The 23,305-nt window shown below is 32.8% G+C and overlaps 1 pseudogene; it reads right to left on the bottom strand.

Annotated features, from left to right (window-relative positions):
- Positions 1–5,931: 5,931 nt before the first annotated feature.
- The window catches only part of LOC149560196 (carotenoid 9,10(9',10')-cleavage dioxygenase 1-like), a 72,941-nt pseudogene continuing 55,567 nt past the window's right edge, over positions 5,932–23,305 (bottom strand).

Consider the following 23,305-nt stretch of genomic DNA (forward strand, 5'->3'; position numbering starts at 1 on the left):
CTCTAACAAGGCTCACCTCTAATAGGGTGAATGAAATCCCTTAACTAGGTTACATTTAATAGTGTGTATTGTAACCTTTAATAGGGTTGGCCATTCACAGGGCATCACTTTAGAATAGTGAAAAGGAGTAGCATGTTACTAGTGGTTTTTCCCAAATTGGGTTTCCATGTTAAAGCATTGTGTCAAGTGTGTTGATGAATTTTTTACATTTCATGTTTAGATTTCTACAAGTTGATTTAATAGCAACCTATATGTTTTAGTGATTGCATGGATGGATGCATAGATATGAATATTTTATGGGTTAACTTAGCTAAGGAAAATTGATTCACCACCCCTATAAGTTATTATAAATAATTACAATTATATATATATATGACCAAAGCCTTTAAATATTGTATTTATATATTGAAAAGATAATTACAGAATTCTTTCAAATGAGCATTAGTAGGAAAGAATGGAGTAAGAAAACTTGTAGTCTTTCCTAGGACCGAAGTCCTATATTATACAAATTTAAAAATGGGAAATACCCCAATATATGCAATTTGGACTAATTGTTATTAGATCTTACATTGACATGAATAACATTACTTGTTGGATCTTTAAGCTTGCCTTTCCAAATTTAGAATTTTGGTGAAGATCCAAACTCCTTACATTTAATATATCTCCTAAGATAGTTCTTAGATACTTATTTGCATGCCAAAGAAAACCTATCTTCCCAAAGGGTGTTAGTAGTAATAGCCCAAAAGAATAAATGAAAGATTCATAGACAAGAATTGACGAAAAAACCCTACTCTATTACATTCTTAAATAAACTTCTTATCAATTTTATGAGGATTATTCTGAGTAAGAAAATTTCTAGTTAATTTATGTTTACCAAATTTATATTTTTAGTATCCTTTTGATTATATTATAAGCTCAAGTTAGGCTATTTAGAAGATTAAGCGATCATACTATTCTAGAGAGGAATAAGATTGAATAAATGTTTCAATTAACTCTTAGTTTTTACTTACTATAGTTGGTTATTATATTTCATTCAAATCTTATACAACTCTATTTAATTATAATTGTGCCTTCATGGATTTGGAAGACCAAAATACATAATTGAAAATGAGTGAATACAAGTAGTAGATGTCGAGTATTCCGATGCTATTCTCATTAAATTATAACATCAAGAATCTGCCAATGCTCATAAATAAAAGAAACCAATAAGAAGTGTAGAAAAACTAAACAAGAGACTAATGAAGACATATCAATATACAAAACCCACTAAGTAATATATTTATATTTAGTATTAGATGAAGAAGGGTTACACTTAATCTTGTGCCCAAAGCTTACAATATCATATCTTTACTAGATATTGACAAGAGAAAATAATAGGAGAAAGGGAAAAGGAAAGACCCAAGAAGATGAAGCCATAGCCAAGACATCAATGATGGTCTAAACTCAAAGAAAGATTCTAAGACCACCCAAAATATAGAGAAGCCATAAGAAAAAAGGGGTGATGAAAAAATCACCAGCTAGTAGCCAAGGGGAGAGAAAATTGGCATTCTAAAGGAAACCAAATATTGGAGTAGCCAAAAAAAAATCAATTAACCTTCTTCTAATATACCATAATAATATCTACTATATCCTTAGGGTTCTCATTTTTGAAGCTTGGTAGGAATTCAAAGGTGCTCCTCTTCACACTCGACTTTTCCAAATTAGGGAGGCAAAATTCCAAAGCTTCAAGGTTGTTGGGATCAACTCCTAGCTTGAGCCATGCCTTGTTTTGATCTTCAATGTCTCTCCACTGAATGATAAAATGGATGTTGGCTTCCATTTTTGGTCACTCTAGAAAAAAGGTGGCATTATCCCAGATAATCAAAAATGGGCATCTAAAGAAAATGGTAAGCTCAAAGCTCCTAGGTGGGTATGCCATGTAGAGTTTAGGCAGAGGGATCTAAGCTTTTGATCAATGTTATTTACTACTTTTTCAAGACCTACCATCCAAATTGGATTGAAAATATTGTAACAAAGTCTGACAATTGCTCACTTATCCAATTTGGCTCTAGCCAGACACCCTACAAAGGTACCTATAATGTTGCTATTGGTTCTCTAGGAGAAGTCATAGTTGAAGACTCCTTCCCCAAGGGCATGACTAATGATAAACCTAGTCATTTCATCTATAGGGTTTATTAGCTAGTTTCATCTCTCAGGTTTTACATTACCTCTAAAGGCAATAGTATGAACCTCTGAGGCATGAAATAAGAAAATATTAGTATCCATGATAAATATAGAGCTAAGGAAGATGCTAAGAGTCAGGGCAAAAGTGAGCAATGAAAAATAAAGTTGAGGTTAAATAAGGAAACATATCACAAAAGAAGTATCTAGAAGTGATAGAACCACTAATTTAATTATTCAATAGAAGCAAGAAGAGAGCTTTAAAAAGGTCATAAATGATGATAACAAATTAAGAGGTGTCAAAATATAATGACACAATAGTGGAACTTAAGAAAATATTATGTGCTATTTGTCCTTGTGATGATCTAGTAAAAAAGAGGGTGAGAGATAATTTAGAGAATATCATCTCCATTAGTCCCTTTATTTTCTAATCGATCTATATCAAAATTACCTTCTGTATATATATATATGTTTAAATCTAATCTCTTCAAATTTATCCATTAGACTGAGAATAATCTCTAATTTTGAGTTTAATATTCAATTTGGTGTACTTCTTTTTTGAAGAGTGTTTAGAAATATTTGGGTCTCCTTCAATTATTATCTTCCTGATATTTAATTAGCGCTAAATTTTAGTCCTTCATGCACTGATTCTAGTTCCACAATGTTGTTGGTGGTTATGCCTAGGGGTTTAGCTCTCTGTAAAATCCATTTTCCAAATTCTTCCCTAATTAAACATCCAATTCTTCCTTTGCCTAGGTTTCTTCTTGAAGCTCTATCGAAATTGATTTTTTTCCATCTTGATGGTGGAGGTTCCCAGTTGTATTCACTTCTTGCTTTATAGTTATTTTTTTAATAGGAGAGCAGGGGGTTGATTAAGTGCTACCAGTTCATTTTTATTTCTACATCTCATTCTAAGAATGAGCCTTCTTATTTAGTTATTATTTTGAGATTGTTATTCATGACTTCTATTACACTTGCTTCAATCATATTAAGGAGAGAAGTCATATTTAGCTCTGAATTATTGAAAATTTTCCTATTTCTTTCTTTCTAAATTTCCCATATTAGAATAGATGGGGTGATATTCCATAATTTTCCATACACTTTCCTATTTGAATCTATGGGCTAGCTAGAGAGATGTTCCTACCATTTCCCAGGTAGTAGGGAGGTCCAATTGAGTTTCCTCTTAAGCCAGTCCTAGAATTTCTTGGCATATTTACAATGATGAAATAAATGTCCTATTATTTTTGAATTTTCTTTGCAAAGAAATCATCTTGAGGGGCCTTTCAAACCCATTTTCCTTATCCTATCTACTATTAGAATATGGCTTTGAACCAATACCCAAAGAAAAATATCTACCTTTGGTAATCCTATAGGGTCCTAGCAAATATTTAGGGGTAGGTTAACTTCTTTCCATCTTTAAGAGTTTATTATTATCGTGTATCCTTCCTTAACCTTGTATGATCCATCCTCCAAAGCCACCCATATAATCTTGTCTTCCCTATTATGGAAGTTGATAGGACGGTCTCTAAGAATTGCCTCTAACTTTTCTTGTTCTTCTATTTATAGTTCTAAGTTGGCTAGGGAATTCTATTTCCATGGGGTTTCTTCATTTGAGGGACCATTATATATATAATTAGCTACCTTGGTTCTCCATGTAGTGGATAGGGTGTTTTTATTTATGGAAAAACTATAGGACTCAAGGTGGGGGAGCTCATTCCAAGAGTCTTCCTAGAATAGGACTATATCCCCCCTTCCTAAGTCCTAGGTGACAAACTTATATAATAGTGGATGACATTTTTGAATGAATTTATAGATTACAAAACCTTTGTGGGGATTTTTGGTCCTGAGGAGAGAAGTAATATCCGATGCATCTAGATATTTGTTGTACATCATTTTGGCCCATTTTTTGTCTTTTTCTTGGTACATCTACCATACTTGTTTAGCTCCTAGATATTTGTTTTTCCATTCCAAGGTTTTAACTCCTAATTCCCCTATATCTTCATTAGTACATTTGGGCTTCTTTTTTGACCATTATTGGTCAAAATTTTGACTGAGGTTGGTCAACATTTGGAGGTTGGTCAAAATTTGGACCAAGCAATCGGTTGAAATTTTTCTCGTTGAAATTTTGACCTACTTACTAGTTGGTCAAAATTTTCACTAATACATTGGTCAAAAACTTTGAAAATTGCTAACACAATTTTCTGCCAAGCATTGGTCAAAAATTCTTTTTGAGAAATTAGTAGTTATGTGATGATCAATCAAGAGGAAACAATTGAGAGCTTAGAGTGACACAATTTTCAAATGATAATATGAAATGAAATTTGCGTACAAGTAGAAAGAAAATAGAAAGACATTTTGTATAGATGAAGGCATGAAATGGATTGTTTTGGAGCACTTAGCATTTAGTACATATCATCATTTGAGATCAAATGGATGTGTGGGATTATATGCATAGTGAACAATAAAGGAGGGAATTGAACCCTTCCTAAGGCTCACACTTATTGAGGTCCACATCAGCAATGCCACTTCCTATGAAAATGTTTTCTAAAAAATTATCTCATTAGAAAGGTTTTAGACATAAATTCCATAGGAAGGGCCATTGCAAAAGTGGAGCTCAACAAGTGTGAGCCTCAAGAAGGGTTCAATTCCCTCCTTTATTGTTCACTATGTGTATAATCCCACACACCAATTTGATCTCAAATGATGATATGTACTAAATTTTGAGTGTCTGTGTTGAGTGCTCCAAAACCATCCATTTCATGCCTTCATTTGTACAAAATATCTTTCTCATTTCTTTCTACTCGCACGCCCATTTCATTTCAATAATCATCTGAAAATTGCGTCACTCTAAGCTTTCAACTATTTCCTCTTAATTGATCATCTCGTAACTCCTGATATCTTTAACATAATCAATTTTTTCCTGACATGTCACTTGCTAATATAGTGATTAACAGTAAATACTATGATTTATCCTAATCCTAGTTTTAGTATTGGCTATGGTATTGTTATTATTTTGAGCCATTTTGTTAAAGACTATATTTCTCAAAATAGTGGCATGTACTAGACAACCTATTCATCATGTATTTGAGAGACAATAGCCTTCATATAAATATAATTTTCTTCTTATCATCTCTAGAGAAAAATATAAGACAACTCAGGACTCAAAAAAATTGAGTGTAAGCTAGAACCATGCCTAGTGTTGTCATCATGAACAAAATAGATCAAGTAACCATCATCCTCCTCCAGATCTAACCTGGAATCCCTGGGTATAAATATTTCCTTAGAACCAAATCTTCTAGGTCCAAAGTCAAAAACCCCTAGCACATTTCCTCCAACTTCAATCTGAAACTTTCCCACCTCAGGTTTTTCTTAAAGATCAAACTTTACAAGTCCCTTGACCTTAGCTACTAAATCTAGTGTAGTAGCATACACATAACATTGTTTTCTACATGAATTTTTAATCATAAGGTAGAATTAGATATTTCCCAATCAACCTTGTATCCAAGGCAATAAGATTGACCAGAAATGGAGACAAAATTAGAGATATATAAGACTCCTACAAGATATCTCAACTTGTTTTTAGAGTGATTGACTAGCCTATGTAGGATAATCATAAAACTAACAATAGTAATATGAACTTATCCACTACTAGTTGTAAAAGATAAAAATGTAAGTTTATTAAATATAACATTAAAAAATGTGAGGAAAAATGAGTCTTGAAGGAAACTTAAGGAAAAATGGTCTATAAGTTATCAAGACAATACTAAAATATTATGCTTGTGTCTTAATATTACCATTATGAAAGATGCAACAATTTGGTAGCTCAAACCATCTCATCTAAAGATCATTTTTGGCATATTGAGGTAGTATACCAAAATGTTCTTTTACTATAGTATCATAAGAAATAATTAATTTTCCATCCTTCACCATATTTTGAGATAGTAGTAAGTAAAATTGAGCAATTTGATTTATTCTAGAGAGATGTATAGACAACCTCTATGCTATATTTTCTTTATGAAGAACAAAAAGGATCTAAAGTTCTAAGGCTTTAAATACATTATTCATACAGCTAAATTATTTGAGTTTAGATAGTTTCCAATAACTTCTCCATCATCAAATAGCAAGGCAATGATATAAGACTACTTTGAAATAAAAATACTTTTGGGGTAAAATAGAGAGGAAGATTGATGAACATTGCATAGTTATTAGTTATTGCAAAGTCATGCATCATGATAGGCTTTGAAAGCATTATAGGAACTGGATCAAGTATTATTCCCTCCTTTGTGACAACTTGATAAGTAGCATAGGAAGGAGTATGTTGGTAGTAAAATGTAAACGTTTCTCCTACACATAATGGAAAAAGTGATCAGGCACATAAATCTATATTTTATAGCAATCTATAGCTTTCTCAAACATCCTTTATGAGTAATTACATTAACTATAAAATTTGAACGTGTTCTACTATTGTGATCAGATCAAACTTTGGCTATGCATTATAGTTATTTGATTCTTCTTTTTTGTTTTAAAATAGCCTATAGCTTACTTGAACATTCTTAACTGCATTAAGTTTTAACTATCAAAATAGAACTTGTTTTGCTACCTATATTTGGATCAATCTTTGGGTGTGCAGTGAATGAATGAGTTAATTTCTCATCATAATCCATCAATCCAAGAGTTTGAAAATCTCCATCTTCAAAGACTCAAAGAGCATCTGTAAAGGAGAAAATAAGAAATAAGTTCAATATAGGATTACTTTTCATTCCTTGAAACACTAAACAATTTCTTATCTATTGTATCCTATTGTGAAATGAGAAGAAGAAAAAAAATCAACAAGGTAGCAAATATGCTAATAGACAAGCTATTGATGAAGAATTCCATTCATGTTAGAAGTTTCTTGGTACTTCACTATTAAAGTTTTAGGTCAGATAGGAACCTATGCATAGGTTCAGTGTGAATGTGTTCAAGTTCAAAGTGCTTTGACTTAATCTATCTTGTATGTCATTGTAGTGATTAAAAGAAATCTTTTATTTAGCCAAATAAGTCTTACCTACAATTTTTCACTAGTCAGTTGGCCTAATCTTCAATCTCATCCTTATAAATGATAAAGATGCTTTTAAGTATAGCTGGTTTTCTAAAATATTTGATTTTTGGTTAAATTAGTATAAAGATAGGAACAAAATAGAAATATTGTCACATACTGCTATAAATTTTTGTGCAGTTGTGAATGGCATCAGTCGTGGAGATTAAGGAATTAAAAATAGATTTCAAGCTATATCCATATATGCTTTTAAATTTTTAATATTTCACCATTGTTTGTTTTATGCACTATTATATGGTAATAAGACATTGCACTAGGTATTAAAATTTTATTCAATCACTTTTATTAAATTCAGAGGATCACCAGATCGAATAGGTTATATTCCCTAGCTTAGCCAATTAGAAATATTGTAATCATAGAGGAAAGAAAGAGAAAGTATTACAAGGCTTATCTGCCTCTAAAAGTGCAAGTAGCTTTCGATGATGATATATAATTGTTGTGTTAGCTGCATAATATGAAAAACTTAGACTAGTTGAGTAAAGAAATATATAGAAGAGCAAGATTGTAGATGCCAAAATATTAGCTCTTACCAACATAACAAATTTCTCTCACAAAAATAAATATATAACTAATGATGCACTTATAAAATATTAAAAGAAAGAATATCACCATGCATTAAGGAAATGCCACCAACAGCATGGTTCCTAAGTTAAAGAACTTGCCTATTCCACCTCCATATGACATGTCCAAGACACCAAATTTTGTACATAACACATGTATCTAGACCATTAAAAGTCCAAATATTCCTTTAAGATCTCCAACCTATAGATTAAATGCAGACTAATTATTATAAATATTTTCTTCAAACAAAATCTTTTTACTTTGACAATATTCTATTCACCTTGACTTTGGTTAGAGAAGGTAGAAGTCAGATGGGGGTTAGGAATGAACGATAGAGAAAAAATTTCTAGCAGTAGCATGCACTTTGATGGAATGTAGTAGCCATGGCAGCCTCAAAGGTTATCACTAAATGATAGTTGATGGAATTTCTCAATTGGGAATTCTCTCTCACGAGTGTTGAAGGCAGTCATGTCTAGAATGTTTCAAAATAAAGTGCACCATACTTTAGAAGGTGGGATACATGTTTTTCTACCTCCTACCACAGACCCTAATAGAATACCATTAGGTGGGTGGCAAAATGAGGCCACTCTCATAGGGTCAAACCAATAAAAAAGTGCATAAAGTTGCAGAGACTACCCCAGTGGGAGACAATATTCAAACAAGTACATATTATAAATGACATGCATTGATGGAAGTAGATCAGGAGTATTTTGAACCATCTCAAGTGCTTCAAGATTGGTTTCTTCCACATGGGCTCATCCAATCTTCTTTCTATTTCTCCCCCTAAATTATTTCATATAGCATTTGAGTTGAAGAGTTCAATGACATCTTGCAGTGGGTTGGGTGCTACTAGGCACTTAAGAAGATATTGGTGGATTAAGGTTATAGACTCTGCATCAATTGAGGTGAGATATAAGCACATATTTGGGGCAGCTTACAAGTTACACTACCTCAACTTGGTGATGCAAGCAATTGGCATCCAAATAAAGTGGGTGAAAGAAATAGTGTGCATTATTCAAGCACATCATTCTTTTCTTTAGAGTGTTATGATTTTAGGATATGCAGATGATGAATTGATTAGGCTTTAGACCCTTCCAAATAAAAATGGCATAAAAGATGACTTATTGGGATGAGAAGATGAGAGGTAGATGGATTTGGGTTTTGTGATTCCTTGGTATGTTAGTTTGAGCTTCACTTGATTTAAAGAATACTATAATATTCTCTATTTAAAAAGGCCAACCATGTGAAGGTGGAAACTCATTTGGCCTTACTCCCCTCCCCCTAACATCAATCTAAATTTCCCATTAACATCTAATTACATACTTCATTCCTTTCATTCATCCATTTATGAACTATAACATTCAATCAATATAATCACATAACATTCATAAATATGATATTAAATTCATTAATATGCAATAGTAATCAAGACTTTATATTATATTATCAGAAGATTTTACAAAAAAAATTCCCTGTTCAACTGCAAGCATTGAAGGAAAAAGAACAGGGCAAAGAAAACCCTTAGTATAGCTCAGGACTAGAGTCCTATATACATTATAGATGCCCTTTATAAGGGTATTTAAGAAGGCATACCTCCTTTTAAACAAGGGGAGGATTTCTAATAGAAGAACCTCAAAAAAGAAATACAAGGTTGGATCAAAATATGTCTCAACCAGATTCCCTTCCCAACATATTGGGGATTATAAATAACAAGGGTTGAGAGGGATACAAATATTAATGTTGGGGGAAATTGGAGTGACAAAATTTTGAGATCTATGGTCTAGTGAAAGAAATGGTGGACACTGGAGGTAAATGTTGCAATCCTTGAATAACTTGTAATAAAAAAAAATATTCCATGGCAATGAAAAGAAGGGGGGTAAGGGGTTAATAAGTCTTACCCCCCTAAAACTAATATTTGACAAGTCACCTATTCTCAAAATAGGAATTTGTAAAACTATTTAGCACCTTACACTTCTAGCTTTGGTCACAAATAGGAATATACATATATATAGGAGAGCATATGAATGATTCAGATCTGCACATGTATACATATATAGGTATATATACTTATGGGAGATAGTTTTCATATATATAGATATACATGCATATATACATATATGGAAATATACATTTAAACATATATATCTACATAAATACAATTGTGTGTGTGTGTGTGTGTGTGTGTGTGTAAGAAGTAAATGGGTTTAATTCTAAACATTTTTTTTAATGTTATAAGTATTTCATTAATCTAAAGAACATAATAGGGATTTTTCTTTACTTGATAGTGTAACATCATCTACTACATTTTGTTCAGCCCCAACCTCAACATGCTCAACACTAACATCACGCTTGACTCCATTAGCTTGACATTCTCCATACTAAAAAATTATCACATAAAGGTTACACCAATTGCAATTTAAGATGTCAAATTTTATTAATAATTACATAAATAATTTTCAATAAAAATTGAATACGTACCTCTATCATTGTGATTCACATTAGGGCCTTTGTCATGTGTAGGATATGTGCCTTCATAATCATGAGTAGGATCTATGCCAAGAGATTTGCATATTGGACATGCCTTGAACAAGATACTAAAAGATTTAATGAATAGATATATGTTGCTTGAAGGGTATAAGGTGCACTATGTACCTAGTTGGGATTTCCATGGGCTACCCATTGAGCTCAAAGTTCTGTAGTCCATAGACCAAGAGGCAAAGAAAGAGCTCACACCATTGAAACTAAGAAAGAAAGCTACTCAATTTGCCAAGAAAACTGTGTGTTTATATATGTTTAAACACATATATAACATGTGTGTTTATATTCAAGAAAATGTAATTAGAAAGTATAAAGCTAAATCACACAACCTTTGCCAGCATTATTGATGTCTATGCCAAAACAAGAGCTTTGGAATAAGCTATGGACATGCATTAAAGCATAAAGAATTTTTGTCAAATGTTGTAGTCACAATTGCCATGGTAGACATGTTTGAAAAATGGAAGGATAGACAAGACATGTGAATTTTTTGACAATATTTATTTATAAAACTATATTCATTTATTTATGTACAATATTTATTTATAAGACTATATGTTGAATGAGGAAGGGAAACAACAAGAAGCAAATGACCTCTTGAACTAAAAAGTAGACATAGTATTTCAATTAAATTATTTCACATGTAGTAATCTTATTAGTTTTTACTATTATTATGCAATTATGGATAATGCCTGGAAACTTTGTGACAAGATGTTGAATAATGGGATATCTCTTGACATGTTTACTTAAATGCACTTATCCAAGAATTGTGTCAAATAAGGGATAGTTTGAAGAAAAGTAGAGCCCAATTAAATAATGGTAAAAGGATCCCCATTCAATAGAAGAATTGGTGGTGTCTCTTCTAATAAATAAGAAATGTTGCTAGTAGTATTTTTGAGCCCCATATTTGGATCTATGTGGTGTTTTAGTGCAACTCTTCGATAATTTAGAGTTATTCATGTAAAATAATATTCAAGAGATTTTGAAGATGAATGAAAAATTTGAAGATGCATTCATGAAAATGTTCATCTCCATAGTAGCATCTTTGGAAGATTTTGATAGTAAAACACACTTAAGAGTTCCCAAAAAGAATAGGGGTAATTAGAAACAAATGCAAATTCATTTCCACCTAGTGGGATTTTTTTAAAGCTTTCTAGTCTAAAATAAGAACTTAGAAGAGAAGGATTGATTTTTTCATCCTTTTAATATATAGAATCAATAGTTCCTTGGCCTTTTACCAATCCAAAAAAAAGAGAGAGAGGATTGGCTAAATATTCTTTGAAGGGGATGCATTTTAGTTGTGCAATGATTTAAAGGGCAATGATAAATCAGGTAATAGGAGATGACTCTGGCCCTATGGACAGGCATTAGTCTTAGCTAAAGTTTCTAAAGTCCTTTAAATTTTTTGAAATAATGCAACTCCCATAAAATCCATTTTTTGTTCACTAATTTGACTATGAATTTTTTTTAATTCTATCCCCAATTCTCATACTCTCAATTAAGATTTCTAGATAAAGTAGCTACAAGAGGCACCCAATCTTTGGTAGAACATGTAAAAGTGGCCATTTTATAGAGTAAAACATTAGAATAGTTAGATATGAAGGTAATTCCAAGAGTACATAGTGTTTGGGCACAAGATTAAGGAATGGTCCAAAAATCATAAACTTTAGAAGTAGATAGATGGGCAAAATCACAATCCTAGCATATCAATGTGTTATTTAATAATATGCCTACAATATCTATGGTGGTGAGTTCAACAATTGAGAATTTTGAATATCATCATAATCTTGTCTTCCATACACACCAATGATGTCAATCATGGTTCTATGAAGACTTGGTTTGCTATGAATAGCTACAAGGGAGAAACAACAAAAGTGTAGAATGCAGAGGAATTTACTTGGCACAATGCATCATATGCTCTACTATGAAGCAACTACAAGATGTGCAATCACATAGCTATTACTTTGAAGGTTCTTAGCATATGAAGAGTGTTATTAAGAGTTAGAACCCAAAGTACCACTTAATACTGAAACAATTACATTTCCATATTCCTTAGCCATACCCTGCAGTTGGAAGCAGTCTTCCTAGATGACGATCTTATCAGTCAAAAAGACTTCATGAGACTTTTCCTCTAAATATATGAATCAAAGTGGGACTGGTGTGATTGAAACCTTTTATGAGGCATTTCATTGGTACCATAAATATCTCAAATTATTTGACATTGAAATTCATTCACTTTAATGCAGATATTTGTGTGTGGGCCTATTTTATATGGAATAAATCTTAATTGACAATCTAATATCATTATCAAAAGCATGGAAAAGTTGATCAAATTCTATGGAGGTTAGACATTTTTCCTTTAGGTTTTCTTACATTTTAGTTGAACCAATTGATCCTTAGTGGCATCTACTAAGATAAACCTATTACTCAAGTATTGATATGTAGCTGACAGATGGTGGATTCTTCATGCATTACAATGGGAACATGTAACCATGGTTGATATTAGCAATGAACTATTACAAACCAATGTAGGAGAAGTATGTAACTTATTCACATCCAGTTATGGCAGTAGTTGTTAATTAGAATTTGATTTAAATCATCACAAAGTTTCCAGTGCAAGTAGAAGATTCAACAACCTTGTTGTAAGAGACCTTTATGTCATCCATGGAAAATAGGCTCAAACCATGTAATGAGGATTGTGTTATGCGATATATCCTCTATCCAAAACAAAAATCAGTGTTTATTGGAGGAAGTTCATTGGGGACACATTGTTTCTATAGATATTTATACCTAAAGGGCACATCAGAGTCACCTTCACTCTCATCATCATAAGAACATGACCTCCCTTAAGCAAGGAAAAATTTCATGTGCTTATTGAATTTATTTTTGATATTTTGACCTTGAGTCAATCTCCTTGATTTGGGCATACTAAATGTCTCACTTTCTTCTTTCAGTCCTATATTTTCCTCACTCTAGGAAAACAAATATGACAAATATATATTCGATGGTACTTGTACTCCACAAAATAAGAGATATAGGTGAAAATGAGAGATGTATTTTACAAATAGTAAAAGACATTAATCTCTATGGGGTGTACTAACTTATACCTAATGATCCATGAGATTGTGTAGGATGGTCATGAAAGGGTTTTGGGTTTTTGTATATGTAAATCAATTGTTTTATGTTAGCTAAAAATTTCAATATACATATACTCGCAATTAGATCAAATATTAGCTGTTGGAAATGATTGAAAAGATCATAAGGAAGATTTTTGGAATGACCATATGGAACTAGTAAAGAATGTTCTCAATCATTATTTTGTCATTGATGTCAAACTTGCTACTTGTAGGAATGACAATTGCTTTAGTGATCCAAATACTATCAATTAGTTGATTAACAAGAAGGAGGAAATCAATAAGATGTAACTAGAACACCTAGAGAAAGGTTGAAGTTATGATGATGGAATGAAGTAGAAGGATCAGTCAAGCCATTGATGAAATAATGTACTGATGACATACTCTAAGACACAGAGAATGGGCACACTAAAACATATCAAAGATATAAGGTTTTAGCTAAGACATCTGCAAAGCTTAACTAAAGTTTATTAGAGAGAAGGAGTCGAGCAAGCTAGTAGGTGCTGAATAGATTCCTATTTGAAGCCGAGCAAATTCAACTTCAAGTGACGAGTGAACTTCAGATGTCGAGTGATATCAAGTGCCAAGTGATATCAAGTGTTGAGTGATCCAGAGTAATTAGGTGCTGAGTGATACAGTTTTATTTAGGTGTCGAGCTATCTAGGAAATAGATGTCGAGCATCAAAAAACCAATAGTATCGAGTAACACAAAGATGTCGAGCATCAGTAAACCAATAATGTTAAGTTGCTGCATTATTTTGATAATCAAAGATTTGCCAGATCTAAGCTGAAAAGGTTGTTATCTAGAAGTCTATGAATTAAATGGAAGATATGAATGATGAGTTGGTGGCACAAAACACCATGTAGAATGTTTTTGAGGTTACAACTAGAACCTAGATGAAGTCTCTAGATAAGAAAACGATATGAGGTAGATACATTGTATCCTACCTAATCCATTTGAAATGCTACAAATTGGAGAGGGAGAATTGAGTGGAAAAGGAAAATTAGATTTCTATTTAAGGAGTCATAAGGTCACGAAGCAAAGAGAGAGAGGTGATCAAGCATGAAAGCATAATTACTGAAGAAGGTGCTAAGGAGAAGAAAGCACAAAAATATTGTTTGGATAGATGACCACAAGGATGATTGCATTGGCATGATGAGTAAGAAGACTCAAGGAGATGAAGCTTGAGAGGAAGACAAGGTGTCAAAGCTAAAATGATTAAAGCCAAGCAATAGGACTGAACTGAAGAAGTGATCTAAAATCTACAAAGTATGTTGTAAGTTGTATCAGATCAAAAATCCATTATTGTTACTCTCTAGCTATTGTAATAGATAGTCTAAATCCTATGGACTTAGGTTGGTTTAATAGCCATGAGGTAAATCCTTTAACAAGGTGACATTCCAAGTGAATGTTCAGAAGTCCTTTGACCAGGCCCATTCCTAACAGTTTGGTGAAATCCTCTAACAAGGTCACATTTAATAGTCTGTTTAAGCCTTTAACAGGGCATCACTTTAGAATATTGAAAATCAAGTAGCATGTTACTAGTGGTTTTTCCCAAATTGAGTTTCCACATAAATCATTGTGTCATGTGTTGATCTTGCATGTTTTATCTCTGCATGTTGATTTACTATAACTTGCTAATATGGTTTATTTAAGTTTAGATGAATGAAAAGGGTATGGATTCATTAAAAGTAGTGAAAAAGTGTTATTAGGGCATTTGGACCTTGGATAAATGATTCAGCCCCCCCCCTCTCAGTTATTCTAAAAGAATTCTAACATTAGCATCACATATGAATTATAAACAATAAAAGGTAGATGAAAAGTTAATCAAATTATTCATTGATCTATCAAGAACTCAATATTGAATAGCATAGGCATTGATTATATAACTATACATTTCATTCTTTTCATTGATAATCAAACCTCCCTTAAATGTTAGATAATAAATTGCCCCATCATTGATATTATTCTTCATCCATCTCATCTTTGGGATCATCATTGTTGTCGACATCATTGCCACCACTATAATGGTTGTCATCATTGTCAACATCATCATCATCATCATCATCATCATAATCATCCTCATCATCACCATTGTGATTAGTAGAAGTATCATCATCTTGATAAGTAGATGCATCATTTGAATTAGGAGCATCATCAGCTAACTCTCAATTATGATCCACTTCTTCCTCTTCCTTGATATCTTCTTCTTCCATCACATTATACTTTATCAACCTTCATCTTGGATCATGTTTAACAATAAATGACCAACCCAATTTATGTGGAACCTCTAAGTAAAATACCTTCTCACATTGACTTGGAAGAACATAGGGCTCATTTCCAACTTGCTCAAACAACCTTTTATTAATCATTGGAAATCCATTCGCATGCTTAATAACAACTCTATTAGGATCATTTTGATTGAGTCATGCTCTATAACATTTGAGGACAAAGAGAACTAGTTTTAAGGAATTAAAGTCACAATCAAGTATATAAACCAAAATTCCATAGTATTGCTTTTGAGAATCTCAAGAGTGTAAGTCATTTCTAGATGAAATTTTGGTCACTTGGAAGACTACACTTATCCCATAATCACAAGTTCTCTTCGGGTAAGTGCAACAATTTGTGGTGCCAAAAGGGGGGTATAAGTGGCCACTTTTTCTAAATTTGACAAGAATTTGAAGATAGTTATGCTCAAAAAATTTAGATATGACAAAAACAAAAGTAGTAGTCTTTGAATCTAGTTTTTAAATTACTATTTTTTTTCAAAATAGTTTAGTTTTAGGTCCTCAAAAAAGGGGGCCACAAAATGTGGTACTATTTTCTTAGAAAAAAACATAACATAGTGCAAATTGTGCCTCTGTAAAATTTTGAATTTTATTTTTTAATTCTTTAATTTCTCTAGTCAAAAGTTACCTAATGCCATGTAGTTTATCGTAGATTTCTTAGGTAATTTTATAATGCATATTTTTTTAATTGATTTTTTAATTGGACACATCCCAAAAATGTGAAATATCTGTGTGCTTCCCCTAGAAATGATTGAAAACTAATCTAAAACCAAAACTTCTTTTTTTTTAAAGTGGGTATAATGGAGTCTAGTTTCTAAAAAACTAAGTTTTTGTGAAATTTAATGAATGAGCTAAAATCTACACCCTGATTAGTACATGTTGGTTTTTGACAGAAAATGGACATACATACAAAAGAAATTATAGTTGAAAGGCTTCAAATAGTTCAATTTTAAAATAAATAATATGGTTATATAGCTAATACAAAGATCTATATTGTCATGTAATTTTATTTTATTTATTCTCAACCATGAGGAAACTTGAAGGAGAACACACAAGAAAAATATATCATTTTTTATATTTTTGTTAGAAAACACATCTCAAACAAGTTTAGAGACTCTAAACCTTTGGGTTAGATCCCCAAGGAAAAACCAGCCCTTAGGCTTGGTAGAATCCAAATGTTTAAATAACATGTACATTCTATTTAAAGTATTTTAAAATTAAGCCTTACATAGTGTGTATGTGCTATAGTATGCTTGCACTCTATAATCATGACTTTCAATAGAAAGGGAAGGAGAGAGGGTAGAGAATGGAAAATAGTAGAGGATAGGGAGAGAGTAGGAGATGGTAGAGGGAGGGATAGGGAGAGAGGGAGGGGGGAAATAGAGAGATAGTAGGGGATGGGAGAAGGTGGGATAGGGACAGAGGGATAGAGAAATGGGGAGGCAGAGAGAGAGAGAGAGAGAGAGAGAGAGAGAGAGAGAGAGAGAGTAGGGGATGGGAGAGGGAGAGAGTGAGATAGAGAGGGAGAGTAGGTGATGGGATAGGGAGAGAGTGAGAGAGAGGGTGAGTAGGGAATGAGAGAGGGAGACTCTATGTGTGTGTGTGTGTGTGTGTGTGTGTGTGTGTGTGTGTGTGTGTGTGTGTGAGAGAGAGAGAGAGAGAGAGAGTGTGTGTGTGTGTGTGTGTGTGTGAGTGAGAGAGAGAGTAGCAAAGTTCCCATATATATACCTAGGATGTGTCACTTATAGGTGCACAAATGATTCACAACCATACAATGTAGGAGTCCTCTATGTGATTCCCAATACCTACTCTCCTTAGACTAGATCAAATTCAAAGTCTAAGACACCTCCTTGAGGTCTAATAATACACAAAATTAAGAAAAAGGTTTTGGTGATGAAATATGGCTTCTTTAAACCTTAGATGAAATTCCTCAATATTTTGATACACAAGTTTCACAATATTTTCTTAAGAAATCAACTTACACACCTAAAACTCCAAATAGGTCTACAAGGAGAAACTAAGGATTTGTGAAGGAAAACTTCATGGAACTCCACCATATAAATTCTTAAACACCTTTAGACACTCCAATCCCTTAATCAACAACCCCTAACTAGTTAGGAAACTTGACCAATCTCTAACTAATGTTGTTTGTAAAACTCTCCTAGGCCTAATAGGGCTAATTAGGTCTCTTTTCCAAAGAAAGTATAAGAATTCCAACACATATACAAACCAAACCTATTGGAATACTTTAGGGACATGCCAAAATATCTAAGTCAAATTTTGTATGGTTCTATTCCACATCTGGGCCAAGGTATGCCTCAAAAACACAAAATTGGACAGTCACATTTAGATGCCTAACTAGAGGGTTAAGTGTTTTCTCCCCAAATATCCTAACACTTGTTATGAGACCCAAATATTCTTAATATGCATCCTCTCCCCCTTCTTTCCACTAAGGTTTATCTTTTTCCCATGGTGGAATCTCTAGGAAAGAGAAATTTTCTCTCAAACCCTCGTTAGGGCATCCCTACAACCAACAAGCAATCAAAATTATATTTCTCCTAACTAGTATTACTTGAAGACCTCAAAAAAATTTAAAAAACTTCATAAGAAAATTATTCAACTTTTCCAATCCTTTAGAGTTTCATGTAAATCTATACGATTCTATACAAGCAGTTTCTTGAGTAGTTTTGATAGGAAAACAACATATTTTTATTGATTTGAAGCAATGATTACAATAGATTTTTTTCTTCTATCATGAGAAAGGTTTATTAACCTTATCTATTTCACTCCCAAATAGTTCAAACCAATAAAGGTGGTTGTGAATGTTGGGATTCAAAAGTTTCTTTTTTGCACAAAAGTTGCATTATGCAACTTTGACAACTTTTTGCAAAAGTTATCAAATGTCTCTAAACTCTAAAAAAATTGAACCCTAGACCCTATCTAGGACCCTAAGAAGGTTTTAATCAATAAATAACCATTATCTAACCTTATAGACTACTTTATTTTATTTCTACCTAGAAATTTCCCATGAATGACCGAGGTAGATAATCATGTTTATAACACACCTAATGTTTCCTTGCCTTACAACTTGGACATTATTTCTAGCATTGGATTTTAGTTCAAATCACAACTTGGAGCCTATTTTCTTGATCCTTTTGATGTTTTTGCAATGGTAGGTATTGCAAGTGCTCCTACACCATACTCCCAAGGTGAACTAATCTCAAGTCCTCTTGAAATAAGTTGTTGCAAACTTAGGCCATGCTTCTAGATCTCTTGTTCATCCATCAATATAGACTCCTTCTCAAGAATTACCTACCATGGAACCAAATACTTCATATATGCATTTTTTCTATATTTTTTGATGATCTTGGTGTCCAAGATCTTGTCAATTTTTCTTGTTTCATGGGCTAGAATGCCTATAATATTTCTTCCACTTCTTCAAGCTATACTTATGAACCTACATTCACATCACCTTTATATGCAGTTAGATCAAAAATATTAAATATAGGAGAGATACCAAAGTGTGAGGTAAATAATCATTCATTCCATGCTTCTTCAATATCTAACAAGGTCCTACTTTCTTAATCAATAGTTTGGTATGCTTTCCCTTTGGAACCTCTCCTTCCTCAAGTATACCCAGACCAAGTCTCCAACCTACAACTGAACATCTCTTCTATGTTTGTCTTTACCCTACTTATATTTCTCTATACTCTTCTCAAGTTCCAACCTTATTGAATCATGAATCTCCTTCATGCTTTCTACAAACTCCTCTCCATGAGCACTGACTAGAGTGTTGGAAGGTAGTTCTTTGAGTTCAAGGATACATCTTGGATTCTTCCCATATTCTATTTGAAAAGGCCTCTTCCCTATGCTCATATTGACTGAGTCATTAAATGAAAACTCTGGTTGTGGTTGGATTGACTCCTTCCTGTCTCCATACTACTTTATTACGCATCTAAGTAGGTTTCCAAGAGACTTGTTGACCACATATATCTATCCATCTATTTGTGAATGGTAGGTAGAGCTAAATCTTAGATTAATTTCCAATTTCTTCCACAAGGTCCTCCAAAAGTGACCAATAAACTTCACATCTCTATCTAATAGTATAGTTAAAGGTAAACCATGAATCCTTACAATCTCCTCGAAGAACAAATTTTCAATTGCTGATGTATCATTGGTGCTTTCACAAGGGATGAAGTGGGCCATTTTACTAACTCTATCTACTAAAACATATATGCTATCATTTCCATTTTATGATCTAGGCAATCCCATCACAATGTCCATGTTGCAACTCTCCGAAGGCCTTGTAGGAATAGGCAAAGGTTGGTATAGTCCTTCATTAGTGGATGTACCCTTGGCCCTCTAATAGATTATACATACACTTACACAATTTTTTATTTTTGCAAAAAAATGTTGACAACAACTTTTTTTGAAAATTTTACATTTTTTGCACATTCTACATTTTATAGTTTCACATGCTCTCTTGGTAATTAGAGGACTGAAATTGTGAAAATAGTAACGGTAAAGTTGTTGATGAAGCCATCATTTTTTGGAAATAGCATGATGAGTAATCAATATAGTGTGTTTTTGTCACCAAGCCAAGAAAAACCTTGGGTGAAGATGAAATTGATTGGTTCATGTGGAGCCAAGGTACCTCAAATAAGCAAGCCACTAGAGATTGCCACAATGTTGATCATTCATTTAGTTCAAGATAGAGTTAAAGATTTGGAGATCACCAGTAGGCCTCCAAGAAAGATATCATAGATCATAATCATTTGTAACAAGATGAAGAAGATGAAGGAAAATGGTTGAACAAGGTAGTAAGAAAGTGAACAAGAAGGCAACATCAACACCAAACAAAGTCCCAACAAAAAATTGAAGCGACTTGATTTTTTTTCAACAAGTGGATTATGGTGCATGAGTACCCTAACCTTCTTTATGGATTTTGGAGTCATAATTAATAGGTTTTTGTGTCATGATAGGTTAGGGAATTATTTTTTCAATTCATTTATTTAGTGTTCAATTAAGGTCATGTTGACCAAGTTCACATGTTAAGCAATGAGCGTCAAAGTAAATCAAAAGTGGAAAAAAGCCATACAAGGCCATAAATGGAGTGTAATGAAGTGTTAAAATTTCATTTGAGATTTTGGACCTATTTAGGGTGTCTAGAAAGCATGAGAAATCATAAAATAAAAATATTTGCAAAAACATGTAAAATTGTCAAAAGTTGTGGTTAGCAATTTTTTGCAAAAAAATGATAAGTTTTGGAAGGTGAAAAGTCATCCATCTTGGTCGACCTCTTAGAGTAGGTGAAAAGTCATGTGTTTGTATAAGAGTAATACATTTTCATGTAGAAGATAGAGAAGAAGAGAGGTGGAGTAGAAATGTTCAGATTATGTGTTGGAAACATTCAAGACTATGCTAGATTACTAAGAGGGGATGGGTGAATCAGTAACCTTAAAAACTTTACCAAATCCAAATCTTAATTGCAATAATCTAATTACAATTTAATTCATTAAATCATATATAATTGCATGCATGAGAAACAAAAAGCATAAGACATTCATAATGCTTGAACACAATAATTTTTTGACCCAGAAACCTTCCAAATAGAAAGTAAAATTGGGGTGGGGATGATGCCCACAAGACCTCAATACTACAGCATAAAGTTGGATTTTTAAGGCTTACAATGATCACTTCTAATGATCTACCCTAGTAAGAGCAATTAGGACTACTAGGTCCACCTTGTTAGAGGATTTACAAACACATAATGAAGTATGCACTTGGTAAAGAGATTTCACAAAAGATTGTTAAGTCTACCTTGTTAAAGGATTTAGACTAGTTCACCTGTTAGGATGAAATTATAGATCTCTAACTTACAACTGATTTTCTAATAGATATTCTTTGAATTCTTTATCACCTTTATGTGATTGATATAACTTGCTTCTTCATACTTACTTAGGATATGATACAATACATTACATATATATCAATCCAATTCACATAATTTCAAAGTTGGCCAATATACAAATTAACACCAATATAACAAAGTTGACCCAAATGAAGACACTGGGGTTCTGAAGAGTAACTTGGTGAATTTTTGATACTCGATGTCCACTATCACTACTCGACATCATCATGCATGCGGTAGAAGTAGAAGCTCAGTTCATACTAATAATCTAAGAGTAGTCTAGAACTTAGTTAGCACTAGTGACTTCACTTTGTAAACACTAATCATCACATAGCTCAATTAATACTAAATTTGTTCCACATAAACTACTTGCTTGGTAGAAACTACAAAGCTTGGTAACCACTAAATTGCTAGACTTCACACTACTTGATTCTTCTCAGTTTGAACTGTTGCACTTTAGACTAACTGAATTCACTTGGTAACCACTAAAATGCTTGGTAGGAATTGTAAAGCTCAGTGGCTACTAAAACATTGTAGACTATTCAATGAGCTTAGTAGCCATATAGAATCTAAATAAGTGTTGTCACTAATAACAAACTTGACTGAATGTCAATAATATCCCCCTTTAGCATTGGTGACAAAAACACTTATAAGCCAAAACTTATATACATCACAGTGTGATATAGGCTGGGTATGGTATACTATTTTTTTTGAGATTTTTCAAAATTTATCTTTGTAAGTATATACAGTATACTATATCTATAAACTCTTTGCTATATACACTTTTTTTTCCTTTGCATGATTCTCCCCTATACAATATACATAGTATCTCACTATACATAATAAGTGTCTCTCCCCTTATATAGCATACTAAGTTTCTCTCCCCCTTTTTGACAATAATGCCAAAGATTTATTCAAAACTTATTTACATAGAGATAGAAATATAAGAAAGAAAATCATAATGTACCTTGAGAATAAGTTCTAGAGTTTTATCCCAATTCTCTTGCAAAATATTGCACATGTGTATAGCAATTTTCACTTCTATAAAGAGTTTTTTCATGTGATCTACAATGGAGAAGTTGTCATGGATCAATATTTTGGAATAAACAATATGATTTTGCATTGTATCCATGATGGCAAGGATCATATTTTGAATATCTATCAGTGTAGACTAGTTCCTTTCTTTTTGTCTCAACAACTCTGCCTGCATATCTGATAAGAATTTGATTTTCATATGGTGTGCAAAGCTTGAACTAGGGTCAAGTTGCAACTGTTGTGCACTAGACATTAGATCTTCATAAATCTTTGTCAGTTTGCACTTTATTTCCTTTGTGAACTCAATAACATTACATAACTTTCCAAAAAGTGATGTTACACTTGTGCCAGAGGCTTCAAGACTGGTCAAAATTGAGGAAAACTCCACTTGTTGAATGAAAATTTGTTGAGAAATGTGCTCAAGCACTTTGTTATCAAATTTCTTTTTTGCTTTCTCAATAAATTTGTCTTGACCATTGGAGTCCTCATTAAACTTCTAGACTACCTCTTCTAATTGAAATAGAATATGCAGAGAAGTATCAAATTCAACACCTATCACCTTAGGCAAAATATTTTTGGCAT

The sequence above is a fragment of the Cupressus sempervirens genome, chromosome 4, assembly GCF_028749045.1.
Source record: "Cupressus sempervirens isolate cs-2001-9-10 chromosome 4, ASM2874904v1, whole genome shotgun sequence".
Lineage (NCBI taxonomy): Eukaryota > Viridiplantae > Streptophyta > Pinopsida > Cupressales > Cupressaceae > Cupressus > Cupressus sempervirens.